This window comes from Hyla sarda, chromosome 3 (genome assembly GCF_029499605.1).
Source record: "Hyla sarda isolate aHylSar1 chromosome 3, aHylSar1.hap1, whole genome shotgun sequence".
Lineage (NCBI taxonomy): Eukaryota > Metazoa > Chordata > Amphibia > Anura > Hylidae > Hyla > Hyla sarda.
Genome location: NC_079191.1, coordinates 348,075,175 through 348,088,847, shown reverse-complemented (window position 1 = coordinate 348,088,847; position 13,673 = coordinate 348,075,175). Strand labels below are relative to the sequence as shown.

Sequence of the window (13,673 nt, the reverse complement as noted above, 5' to 3'; positions counted from 1 at the left end):
GTAGATACATTAAAAAAGTCTTAATAAAACATTATAACAATAAGAATGTTTATTTGTACCTTTTTAAGTAATCTAAAAGCTGTGATACATGCATGTAGAGCCTGGCAGTCTTTGATATTTTAATCATTGATTATATTCCCCCTTACATAATATGTGTCACATTTGGTGTGCCTGCTATAAAATGATATAAATTAGTATAGATAATTCATCCTCAGCACAGTTACAATGACATTTATGTGATGACAAGCATGCTTTGTCTATTTATTGATGTGGAGACTCCTATAATTCCATGTGACGGACTTCTTCCTGGTTGTCCCATGTAACACCCAGATTCCAATTAAATAGCTGATTTATAGTAATGGAGGTGACTTAAATGACTAATACATACATGACTGTTACCTAAGAATTCAATAAAAAGAAAATGTATATTCATTTCCTCATTATAAAGTTCACTACATCAAAGAGGACTTTCTATGTCAGATTAGATAGGGGCTAAGGCTAAGTTCATATCACTGCTGACCTCTATTCTGTTCAGGGTCCATTTCGCTCTTTGTTTTTGACACTTGGGGTCTGTCAGGTCTCTGTTATTTTAGGGGAGTTGAGTGGAGAAAAATACCAGACATGCAGAATTTTTTTATCGAAGTAATATACAAACTTTCTGGCACCAGTTGATTAGAAAAATTTGTTTGCCACCGGAGTACCCCTTTAATTATGAGACTTCTCCTTTAAATAAGAGATTGTAGATAGGGAGAGATGCTACAGATTTTGCATGAAGACACGCAATGGAGCTGCAGTACAATGCTTTGCCTCATGCTGTTACGGTTAATTATTTATTTCCCATTACATATGCCGCACCAGCATATTCTGGAGTACTGTAGAGATTGTTATAAATATTTTATTGTTTTCATGTCATGTATGTTAAAAAGATTTGTATTCTTCTATATTTACAGTTTTATGCATTTGGGGCAAAACAAAATATTTACCATGCAACCAATGTATGAAGGAAAAGCGGTAACATTCCAATGATAATGGTATCTAGTATATTTATTGTTATATGTACTAAATTGTTCTACTACAGTCATTGCAATCCAGTTTAAAGTGCACTTGTAGTCTCTTCCCTTAACTATCAGTGCTGTTAGTTTTGGTGCTCGTATGCTAAAAAGGGGCTAGACTGTTAACTAGGTGGTCCCCACAATCAGATCTACAGGGAAGCATGCTCGGATTTATGAGAGGGAGTCTCCCTTCTAGTGACGAAAAGTGGCAGCTATATATGTGGCACTGTACTACATCAACAAATTATACTGTATCATGTGACAACTGTGTCTGGATGGTGGGTCCTCCATGCAGCATTAAAGGGGTTATCCAGCATAAGGTAAGTTTAGTACGTACCTGGCAGGCAGTAATGGACATGCTTAGGAAGTATCTGTGCTTGTCTTGGGCTAAATGGCTATGTTGTGAGATTACCATAATGCTGTGGCCATCTTTTTGTGAACTTGTATTTCCTGTTTGACTTATGTTTTTTTACTACAAATCCCACAATTCCATTTTCCTCCCTCCCACGCATCAGCCACCCACCCCCCATTGAAAGAAAAGACCTGTGGTTTTCAGTCAGGGTGCCTATGTCACGATGCCGGCTGGCAGGAGGTGGATCCTCTGTGCCAGAGAGGGATTGGCGAGGACCGCGCTAGTGGACCGGTTCTAAGCCACTACAGGTTTTCACCAGAGCCCGCCGCAAAGCGGGATGGTCTTGCTGCGGCGGTAGTGACCAGGTCGTATCCACTAGCAACGGCTCACCTCTCTGACTGCTGAAGATACTGAAGATAGGCGAGGTACAAGGGAGTAGGCAGAAGCAAGGTCGGACGTAGCAGAAGGTCGAGGCAGGCAGCAAGGATCGTAGTCAGGGGCAACGGCAGGAGGTCAGGAACACGGGCTAGGAACAGACAAGGGAACGCTTTCACTAGGCACTAAGGCAACAAGATCCGGCCAGGGAGTGCAGGGGAAGTGAGGTAATATAGGGAAGTACACAGGTGATCACACTAATTGGTAATTGGGAAGATTGGGCCAGGCACCAACATTGGTGCACTGGCCCTTTAAATTGCAGAGACCCGGCGCGCGCGCGCCCTAGGGAGCGGGGCCGCGCGCGCCGGGACAGGACCGACGGAGAGCGAGTCAGGTACGGGGACCGGGGTGCGCATCGCGAGCGGGCGCCACCCGCATCGCGAATCGCATCCCGGCTGGAGGCGGTACCGCAGCGCACCCGGTCAGTGGATCTGACCGGGGCGCTGCAGCAACGAGGATGAGGCGAGCGCTCCGGGGAGGAACGGGGACCCGGAGCGCTCGGCGTAACAGTACCCCCCCCCTTGGGTCTCCCCCTCTTCTTGGGGCCAAAGAACCTGAGGAAAAAAAAGTCAATTTTTCCGTGATGAGGTCCGATGCACATTAGGAGGGGTTCTGTGCGGAAACGCATGAGACAGTCCAATCTTTTATTGTTAATACAATAGATGTAGAGGGGTCTGGCGAGACTGGTCACAGGGACGTAGAACCTGTTGATAAGAGAGGCCAAAAAAAATTTTCCTGCAGATCCGGAATCCAAGGAGACCATAGTAGAGAAGGAGAAGGTAGAGGCAGATATCCGCACAGGCACAGTAAGGCGTGGAGAAGCAGAGTTGACATCAAGAACTGTGTCACCTTTGTGCGGAGTCAGCGTACGTCTTTCCAGGCGGGGAGGACGGATAGGACAATCCTTCAGGAAGTGTTCGGTACCGGCATAGTACAGGCAAAGATTCTCCATGCGGCGTCGTGTCCTCTCTTGAGGTGTCAAGCGAGACCGGTCAACTTGCATAGCCTCCGCGGCGGGAAGCACAGGAACGGATTGCAGAGGACCAGAGGAGAGAGGAGCCGGGGAGAAAAAACGCTTCGTGCGAACAAAGTCCATATCCAGGCGAAGCTCCAGACGCCATCCGGAAGAACGCATGTCAATGCGAGTGGCAAGATGAATGAGTTCATGTAGGTCAGCAGGAGTCTCTCGTGCGGCCAGAACATCTTTAATGTTGCTGGATAGGCCTTTTTTAAAGGTCGCGCAGAGAACCTCACTATTCCAGGACAACTCGTAAGCAAGAGCACGGAACTGAATGGCGTACTCGCCAATGGAAGAAACACCCTGTTCCAGGTTCAGCAGGGCAATCTCGGCAGAAGAAGCTCGGGCAGGCTCCTCGAAGACACCACGGACCTCAGCGAAGAAGGACTGGACTGTGGCTGTGGCAGAATCATTGCGGTCCCCATCAAACTTGTCCGGCAGGGACAAGCAGGGGTTAAGAACGGCCGGTTGCTGCGGAGGAGTTGCAGGAGCCGGCGGAGGAGATGGTTGTTGCAGCTGTAGCTGTGACTGAAGTTGCTGTATCTGCGGCAGCAGCTGCTGTGACTGAAGTTGCTGTATCTGCGGCAGCAGCTGCTGTAACTGTGACTGAAGACGCTGTGTCTCGGAGATCAAGTATGCCAGCTGTTGATCTCGTTGGGCGATCTTTACGCCAAATTTGTCCGGCAGGGACAAGCAGGGGTTAGGAACGGCCGGTTGCTGCGGAGGAGTTGCAGGAGCCGGCGGAGGAGATGGTAGTTGCAGCTGTAGCTGTTGCTGTATCTGCAGCTGCTGTATCTGTGACTGAATACGCAGTGCCTCGGAGGTCAAGTATGCCAGCTGTTGATCTCGTTGGGCGATCTTTAGGGCTAGCTGGGCGACCAGTGTAGGATCTTCAGCGGGATCCATGGCCGGATCTACTGTCACGATGCCGGCTGGCAGGAGGTGGATCCTCTGTGCCAGAGAGGGATTGGCGAGGACCGCGCTAGTGGACCGGTTCTAAGCCACTACAGGTTTTCACCAGAGCCCGCCGCAAAGCGGGATGGTCTTGCTGCGGCGGTAGTGACCAGGTCGTATCCACTAGCAACGGCTCACCTCTCTGACTGCTGAAGATACTGAAGATAGGCGAGGTACAAGGGAGTAGGCAGAAGCAAGGTCGGACGTAGCAGAAGGTCGAGGCAGGCAGCAAGGATCGTAGTCAGGGGCAACGGCAGGAGGTCAGGAACACGGGCTAGGAACAGACAAGGGAACGCTTTCACTAGGCACTAAGGCAACAAGATCCGGCCAGGGAGTGCAGGGGAAGTGAGGTAATATAGGGAAGTACACAGGTGATCACACTAATTGGTAATTGGGAAGATTGGGCCAGGCACCAACATTGGTGCACTGGCCCTTTAAATTGCAGAGACCCGGCGCGCGCGCGCCCTAGGGAGCGGGGCCGCGCGCGCCGGGACAGGACCGACGGAGAGCGAGTCAGGTACGGGGACCGGGGTGCGCATCGCGAGCGGGCGCCACCCGCATCGCGAATCGCATCCCGGCTGGAGGCGGTACCGCAGCGCACCCGGTCAGTGGATCTGACCGGGGCGCTGCAGCAACGAGGATGAGGCGAGCGCTCCGGGGAGGAACGGGGACCCGGAGCGCTCGGCGTAACAGCCTACAGCTGTTGCATTAGTTGCAGATTGATCCCTCTCCCACCAAGCGATGCCTCCACTCATTGAAGCAGACAGGCTCCCTGTCATCAGCTGACTAGTGAGTCAGGTCTCGGCCGCATTGCAAGCTGGGAAAAATCTGAGACAACCATCATTTTGTATGCTGGTAAAAATAAATATTGAGGTGAAAATCACATAAGAATTGTGAGAAAACCGTCACACACAGGTACAGACACTATATTATGAACTACACTGACTTTACAGCCCCTGTAGCATAGTCAAATAAAAAAAATTCCTGGAATACCCCTTTAAAGGAAGCAGCAGAATGGGAAGTTTGAGTTCCTATGGAGAGCATGATATGCCTTAAAAATAGGAAATAAAGGACGACTGTGCAGTAAATTCAGCAAAGACAGGTCCAGTTGTGCGCAAAATGTATGTAAATTTTCTCCTTTTTTCCCCAAGTTTGCCAAAATGGGTGTGGGTGTGGAAAGGTTTTGCCCAAAGGGGGACTGATCACGCGCGCTCACCAAATTGATTACAGTTTATGCTTGCTAGCAAGTATAAACTGCAGTTGAAATCTGCACCAGATCAGAGCTGGCATAGATTGAAAGGAGTACTCCGCCCCTAGACATCTCATCCCCTATCCAAAGGGATCCAGCCGCTGCGACTCCCGCGATATCCACACAGACACCCAGTGTTCTGAACATTATGTTCAGAATGCTGGATTTGGGCGGCTGTGGTCATGATGTCGCGCCACACCCCCTCGTGACATCACGCCACGCCCACTCCATTTATGTCGATGGCAGGGGGTGTGACAGCCTTCACGCCCCCTCCCATTAACCCCTTGAGGACCATGCCCATTTTGGCCTTAAGGACCAGACCAACTTTATTTTAGCATTTTTGTTTTTTCCTCCTCGCCTTCTAAAAATCATAACTCTCTTATATTTCCATCCACAGACCCATATCAGGGCTTGTTTTTTGCGTCACCAATTATACTTTGTAATGACATCACTTATCTTACCATAAAATGTACGGCGCAACCAAACAAATATTATATATGTGGGAAAATTGAAAAGAAAACCGCAATTTAGCACATTTTGGAAGGTTTTGTTTTCACGCTGTACACATTCCGGTAAAAATGACATGTTTTCTTTATTCTGTGGGTCAATACAATTACAATGATACCCATGTTATATGCTTTTCTATAATTGTACCACTTAAAAAAACTCTCAAAGCATTTTAACAAAATTAGTATGTTTGAAATTGCCCTATTTTGACCAACTATAACTTTCAAATTTTTCCGTATATGGGGCGGTATGAGGGCTCATTTTTTGCGCCATCATCTGTAGTTTTTTTTGCTTAGGTTTTTCTTTTTATACATTTTTTATTTAAAAAAATTTCATAAAATGTGACAAAAAAGCTGCAATTTTTGACAATTTTTTTTTATTTTTTTACATTTACGCCATTCACCATATGGGATAATTAACAATATATTTTAATATTTCAGACGCACGTGGCGATACCAAATATGTGTTTTAATAATTTTTTTATGCTTTTTGGGGGGTAAAATGGGAAAAACTGACGTTTTCCGGTGCTCCCAGTCATGGCGGCGTAGTGTGTTAAGTACCACGATGCGTTATGTACCACGGTACCATGACATACATTTACGTCCATTGTCGTTAAGGGGTTAACATGAATGGAGGGGGCCATCACGCCATGGCCGCCCGAACCCAGCGTTCTGAACATTATGCTTAGAACACTGGGTGTCTGCACGGAGATCGCGGGGGTTCCCAGCAGCTAGACCCCCGTGATCAGACATCTTATCCCCTTTTCTTTGGATAGAGGATAAGATGTCTAGGGTCGGAGTACCCCCTTAAGTTAGAGTGCTCAGGCAGCCTCCGATGCACAAGGAATTATGTTAAAGGGGTACTGCGGTGGAAACCTTTTTATTTTTTTCAAATCAACTGGCTCCAAAAAGTTAAACAGATTTGTAAATAACTTCTATTAAAAAATCTTAATCCTTTCAGTACTTATCAGCTGCTGTAAACTACACAGGAAGTTGAGTTGTTCTTTTTTGTCTGACCACTGTGCTCTCTGCTGACTCCTCTGTCCATGTCAGGAACTATTCAGAGCAGGAGCAAATCCCCATTGCAAACCTCTCCTGCCCTGGACAGTTCCTGACATGGACAGAGGTTTCAACAGAGAGCACTGTGGTCAGACAGAAAAGTACAACTTAACTTCCTCTGGAGCATACAGGAGCTCATAAGCACTGGAAGGATTAAGATTTTTTAATAGAAGTAATTTACAAATCTGTTTAACTTTCTGGCACCAGTTGATTTGAAAAAAATAAATAAATATATATATATATATATATATATATATATATATATATATATATATATTTTGTCACGCCCGCTCCCATAGACTTGCATTGAGGGGCGGGGTGTGACGTCACACGGGGGGCAGAGTTGTGCGCCACAATCTTCCCCCAGTGGTCGAGATGGACTCAGCCTGAGGACCTCCAGCGGTTCCGGAAGCCGCTACAGGTGGGTGCTGCATGGTAGATCCAGGGGGTCCCCAGCAGCGGCGTGTGAGATGCCGGTCTTGATAAATCCCTTTCCTTGTATGTCCTAAGGTGGTGGTGGATCCCACATCATTCATCAGGAATGTCACTTCCATGCGGTTACATCAGAAGAAGGTGTAACCACAATAACACATGATGACTGCTGATTATATAGGGGTGGATTCCTCCTCAGGCCCCAGGGCAGATTGAACTGTAAATACAGCCCTGTTCACATTTACCACATATGGCAAGTCATCCAATTCATTGCAGATTATTGAAGTGCATTTAGTTTCTGGAGATCTTTTTATTCCATTTCTGAAAGCAGCATTTCAGTCTTCATACTATAAAAAGCCATAAGTTAATGAACATCTTTCCCACAAGACAGACGTTCTAGAAATCCCCTATAATTACATGGATGCACCAAGACAGACACCAGCTGCTCGCTGTTTCCGCGCAGTGTCAGCAGTATGACAGCACTGTTTAAGAAGGAATCTTTTTGCATATATAAGTGTTCAGCTCCTAAATATCAGACAGAAGCTGCCAAGATTAATGTGAGTAGTTAGAATACATTCTATGGATCCTCAGCAGTTTACAGAAGACTGGGCATTTGGGGCAATACTGTGCAAACATTATAAATACTTCTATCCTGTGGTCCGATGTTCTGTTAACAGTTTACCTTATAGACTAACAAAAGGATCAAGCGATTTCATATCATTCTTTTGCTTAAAGCGCAACTGTCACCAATTTTATACCCCTAGACTACTACCATGATAGTACTGTTAAAGGGGTTCTCCGGTGGAAAACTTTTTTATTTATTTTTTAAATCAACTGGTGCCAGAAAGTTAAACAAATTTGTAAATTACTTCTATTAAAATTTTTTAATCCTTCCTTAATTTTCTTTTTGGAACACAGAGCTCTGTGCTGACTTCACGAGCACAGTGCTCTCTGCTGACATCTCTGTCCATTTTAAGAACTGTCCAGAGTAGGAGAAAATCCCCATAGCAAACATGCTCTGGACAGTTCCTAAAATGGACAGAGAGCACTGTGCTTATGATGTCAGCAGAGAGCACTGTGTTCCAAAAAGAAAATAATTTTCTCTGTAGTATTCAGCAGCTAAAAAGGACTGGAAGGATTAAGATTTTTTTAATAGAAGTAATTTACAAATCTGTTTAACTTTCTGGCAGCAGTTGATAAAAAAAAAAAAAAAGTTTTCCACCGGAGTACCCCTTTAATTACAATTGCAATGCAACCGTAAGTTTGACTCCACTTTTCCATGGTTTATCAGCCCGAAAATCATTTCATTTTGTGGTCAGCAACAGTCGGATAGGTGTGGCTGGGGGTTCCCAATGCCCTGCCGCGGACACACCTATGCTCCCTACATCAGCTCTGGGGCCGCTGCATGATAGACACAGAGGTCCTCAGTGTATGCGCCCTTCATGTCCTGGACAAAAGTGCTCGCTCCCTTTCTCTAGAATTACACATGGAGGTGTCAGACGGCAGTAGCGAGTGCTTGCCCTGTGAGTTCCCTGCGCGCATGTCATGGACATCAAGGATTCATACGCCCGCGGTCCCATCACTGACATAGTAAGGATAGGCGTGGCAAAAGCGGGGCATTGGGAACCCCCAGCCATTTGATTGTTGCTGACAATAAAATGATTTTCGGGCTGATAAAACATGGAAATGTGCAGCCAAAGCTAGGGCTGGATTGCATTTGTTATTAAAGATACTATCATGGTACTAGTCTGGGGGGGGGGGGGGGGTCAGAGGGGTATAAAATTGGTGACATTTGCGCTTTAACATAGAAACTGCATCCATGTGCATGTATTACATTCTATTCTTGCATGTTTAAAGTAGAACTTCTGGAATAAATTGATAAAGTATATCTAAAATGCTACTTCTGGTTAGTGTTTTTGATAGTTTAGTTCTATGTTTAGATTTGATTACTTCAAGATATCAACTGTTAACCAGAGGCTGTAGTGAGCTAGTGACTCGGGCCGAGTCATATTCCGATTGTATCCAGCTTTTAACTTGACTAAAATCCGTGGTCTGCCTTGGTTATTAGTCTGGGTCAAAAGTCGGATACAGTTATAAAACGACCCGACCAGAGTCACTAGCTGACTCCGTCCTGCTCATTGAATTGAATGGGGTAGAGCAGTATCCTGCCTCAGTCAGTGATTGGCTGAGTGGAAACGTGTCATCAGGAAATAGCGGATCAGGAAGCTGTGGATTGGGATAGACAACCAATACTTCTTTTTTATTTTTACTCCACTTCCAGGCATATGTAAATAAATGTTAATACCAGGACAACCCCTCTAAGTAGTGACAGCATATTAATTTGGGCATTGATTTGGCTCTGCACGGAGGGGGCATACAGGGGAGGCACCCTTCTCACACAAACTCTTAGATTTGATGTGTGACACCAGAAGTCATAAAAAACTACACCAGGTGCAACTGGCAGACACAAAGCTGCTGGATTTACTAAGAGGTGTGCGACTTCGTAATTTCGGCAAACTGAAAATGGTCAGAGCTTGACATATTTGCAGCTTATGAAAACAGAGTATTCTGTCATCATAACAGTATATGAAGGGGTATTACCATATTGATATGACATATCCACATAATCCAGTTTTTGGTAGGGTATGGCTGTGTAGGGAGTTTGACTCTGAATCCACACATACCTCTAATAAAGTTAAAGGGGTATTCCGGGCAAAAACATTTTATCCCTGCGATCTCCCTGCAGCACCCGCATTCTATGCGGGGACTGCATCTCTAATTTTGGAAACTTCCGGGACTGGGGACGTGACGTCATGCCACGCCCCCTCCATTCATGTTTATGGGAGGGGGCGTGACGGCTGTCACGCTCCCTCCCATAGACATGAATGGAGGGGGCGTGGCGTGACGTCACGTCCCCAGTCCCGGAAACCCAGAGGTTTCCGAAACTAGAGACGCTGCTAAGCATAGAATGCGGGTGCTGCAGGGAGATTGCAGGGGGTCACAGCGGCGGGCCCCCCGCGATCAGACATGTTATCCCCTATCCTTTGGATAGGGGATAAAAATTTTTGCCTGGAATACCTCTTTAACTGACCCCTCCAGTGCCGAGATGGGCCCAGGGAGCTCCAAAGGATAGGGGTTAAGATGTCTGATTTCGGGGATCCCGCCACTGGGGAATCCCTCAATATAGCATGCAGCACCCACCTGTAAGCACTGCTGGAAGCTCTCCAAGGGGACAGAATATTGTGATGTCACGACTCCACCCCGTGTGATCTCACTCCCCGCCCCCTCAATGCAAGTCTATGGGAGGAGGGCGTGACGGCCGTCACGCCCCCCTCCCATAGACTTGCATTGAGGGGGCGTGGCATGACATCACACAGGGCGGAGTCGTGACGTCACAATACTCCGTCCCCATGGTTGGTAGGCATAACACTTACAGGTGGGTGCTGCATGCTTACAGGTGGGTGCTGCATGCTAGCTTGCAGGGGTCCCCAGTGGCGGGACCCCCGCAATCAGACATCTTATCCCCTATCCAAAGGATAGGGGATAAGATGTCTTGGGGCCGGAGTACCCCTTTAAACTCAGATGTGTTAGTGTTGAAGGGGTGAATGAACTAATAAGAGGTATGTACAGATTCAGGGCCGAAAGCCTTATACAACAATGTCCTTACTTTATACCCTAAAACTTGCAATGAGGTCCACTTTAAAGTTTTATGAAACTGAATTCTTATCAACATGACAACACTGACAAAACAAACAAAGTAAGGACCATAGAGCGGATGCACGCTAACTGACTTATCGAGTTATGAATTGTTCTTCCTAATGACTTCTATGCATGCAGTTATGGCATTTGCTAAGTCTATTTTCTGTAGCCTTTAAATCCCTCAATATAAATTGCTTCTGTTTAACATGCCCGCATAATGCTTTCCTTTTAGTTTACAGGTAATACTATTAAAATGACTGAATGAGTTAGGGGCACGGAAAATGGCTTTGCTGAAGAGTCTGTAAAAAATCTTACATGGAAAATGAATGTGATTGTTGTTTAGCAGTTTAGACTTACACCAAATAAATTTGGATTGACAAGGCTGCTCACCAAATAAAACACTTACCATGACTTGTTAACCAGAGTGGAAAGCCTCAATAAAACGGATACTGTAGCCCACTCCTATTTCAGTGCTAGGGCCAGACCCTCCTATGGTAAAATATTTACCAAATTATTAGAATTTAACCAAAGTAAATGAAAACTAAAGTTTACATTTAACGAAACATTTACATTTATGTTATTTCAAATGAAACTGAGTAAAAAAAGATTTGAATAATTTTCTAACTGAAAATTGAGCAGTAAAAAAATTTCGTTTTGTGATATATTTCTTTTGTTATAAGCTCTTATTGGTCATATACTCGACAACTTTTAGGAAAGGTCTCTACATACCTTTGTCTGTTGTCAGTGTGGTGTCTCGGTACGGTATCCTATCCGGTCCCTTTTATTGTGGGTCCCCATAGCCAGTTCACCCCTAGTCACCTCTCATTCAGTTGGTAACTGTCCAGTAACCACTTAAGATTTGGACGTATCAGATTGTATAAATGTAAATAAATAGTTAATTACCTGGAAATAGCGTAGCAGGACCTGCGGGTTCCATGGTTAGGTGAACTCTATGGTATTTCTGCTTGAGGACCTTTGGAGGTCCCTGTGACGTAGTCAATCCCATCACACTGTGTAACAGTGAGTGACAGGTGTTCGGACCAATCAGATTAGCCCCGCCCCCTGCCCATATAAAGGAGCGGCGGCCATGTTCTCGCTCTCTTGTTCCTGCGCAAGCAAGCAAGAAGCATCTGCGCTGCTGAGATCAGTGAGTCTAGGCCTGAACATTGCGGCGACGGCCGATAACTTCTAATTTCTGAGTGTATCAATCCCCACGCACTCTGCAGGATCACCGGACCTTATCTATCCCCTAAATCCGGACGGATCTGCAATAATTACCCTAAATTCAGAGACTTTTAATATCATTCAAGGTCCGCAACAATTGTCAGTCATTGAGATATATAAAGACTGTTTGCCTGAGACTGTCATTGTTCATTGGATGTACTGCAAGCACTTAAGTAAAGTTTGTTCAAGTTCAAGTACCTTGTGGACCTTCAGTCATTTTATTACATGCACCTATCGTTTCTGGGAAGGGCGGCGATAGGCCGGAGAATTACCTCAGCATACTAGCCCTCAGCCTGGCATCATGAACTATAGGGTTAACATTAACCCCTTATCTACTACAACATTCCAACTACCCTACCCCCCCCCCCCAGGGCTACCACATCAGGTTAAAGGGGTACTCCACCCCTAGACATCTTATCCCCTATCCAAAGCATAGGGGAAAAGATGACTGATCGTTGGGGGCCCGCCGCTGGGGACCCCCGCATTCTACCATGCGGCACCCACCTGTAACGGCTTCCGGAACCGCTGGAGGCCCTCAGGCTAATACCATCCCGACCATGGGGACGTTAGATCGTGAGGCCCCGTGTGACATCACCCCCCGCCCCCTCAATGCAAGTCTATGGGAGGGGGCGTGACAGTGTCGTGATGTCACGATCTTACGTCCCTGTGGTCGGGATGGTATTAGCCTGAGGGCCTCCAACGGTTCCGGAAGCCGTTACAGGTGTGTGCCGCATGGTAGAATGCGGGGGGTCACCAGCGGCGGGACCCCCGCGATCAGACATATTATCCACTATCCTTTGGATAGGGGATAAGATGTCTAGGGGCGGAGTACCCCTTTAAGACCTGAGTTTCCAACAACTTTATGATAACATCTTTCAGGTACAACTTATCTCTGCAGAATTTTCCAGCACCTTCCTTACCCTCCTCACAAATTTTCCATCCACACAGTAGTCCTCTTTAATAGGGCCCTTGCACAGTAGTTTCCCCCACACAATTAAAAGTTGCCCCCCCCCCCCCCACCACCACCACCAACAGTGCCCCCTCTACCCTCTTCTTGGCTCCCATACTGTGGCTCTACATCCTGGTGAACGCATCAAGTGCAGTGATGCATATGCCGGAATAAAACGCCATTGGCTGCAGTTGAAGCCTTGTAGGCTGAGTGTGCATGTCAACAGGGAGAGAGGATGAAGCCACTGCCAGACACCTCCTTTTTGTGATGATAAGGGGAGTAAAATCTCGCTCTGGTGAGCTGTAGAGTTTGACATGTGTTGGCCCATTGAACGTGCTTGAAATTGACCATGAAGTGATAACATTTGGGGTAGGGTCGCACGTGCCGTAAATTGCTGTTGCATATTTTTCTACCCATTGAAGTAAATGGGTAACAAAAAAAGCTGCAGAAAATCTGCAGCAAAATACAGCACATGTGACCCTACTCTTAGGGTACATTCACACGCAGATTTGATGCACAGGATTTGTAACTGCAGATTAGGAGTTTGCATTGACATATGCAGCAGAAAATCCTTCGCATCAAATCCTACGCATCAAATCTGCTTACGTGTGAACATACCCTTATGATGTATTGTCTGCTGTTATGCTAATGTTATTTCTGTTTTCTTTTCTTGCTTTTGATTATGAATCATGTCATAGCTCTTGAATTTCTGCACACAAGGATTAGCTCTTAGTGAATAAAAAA

General features: G+C 46.1%; 1 protein-coding gene across 1 annotated transcript in view; it reads right to left on the bottom strand.

Moving 5' to 3' along the window:
• The window catches only part of RMDN2 (regulator of microtubule dynamics 2), a 211,024-nt gene that overhangs the window by 147,835 nt on the left and 49,516 nt on the right, over positions 1-13,673 (bottom strand). Inside the window, exon 2 of the mRNA XM_056567519.1 lies at positions 11,163-11,245. The gene's annotated coding sequence lies outside the window, so the exon portion shown is untranslated. The remainder of the gene's footprint in view (positions 1-11,162; positions 11,246-13,673) is intronic.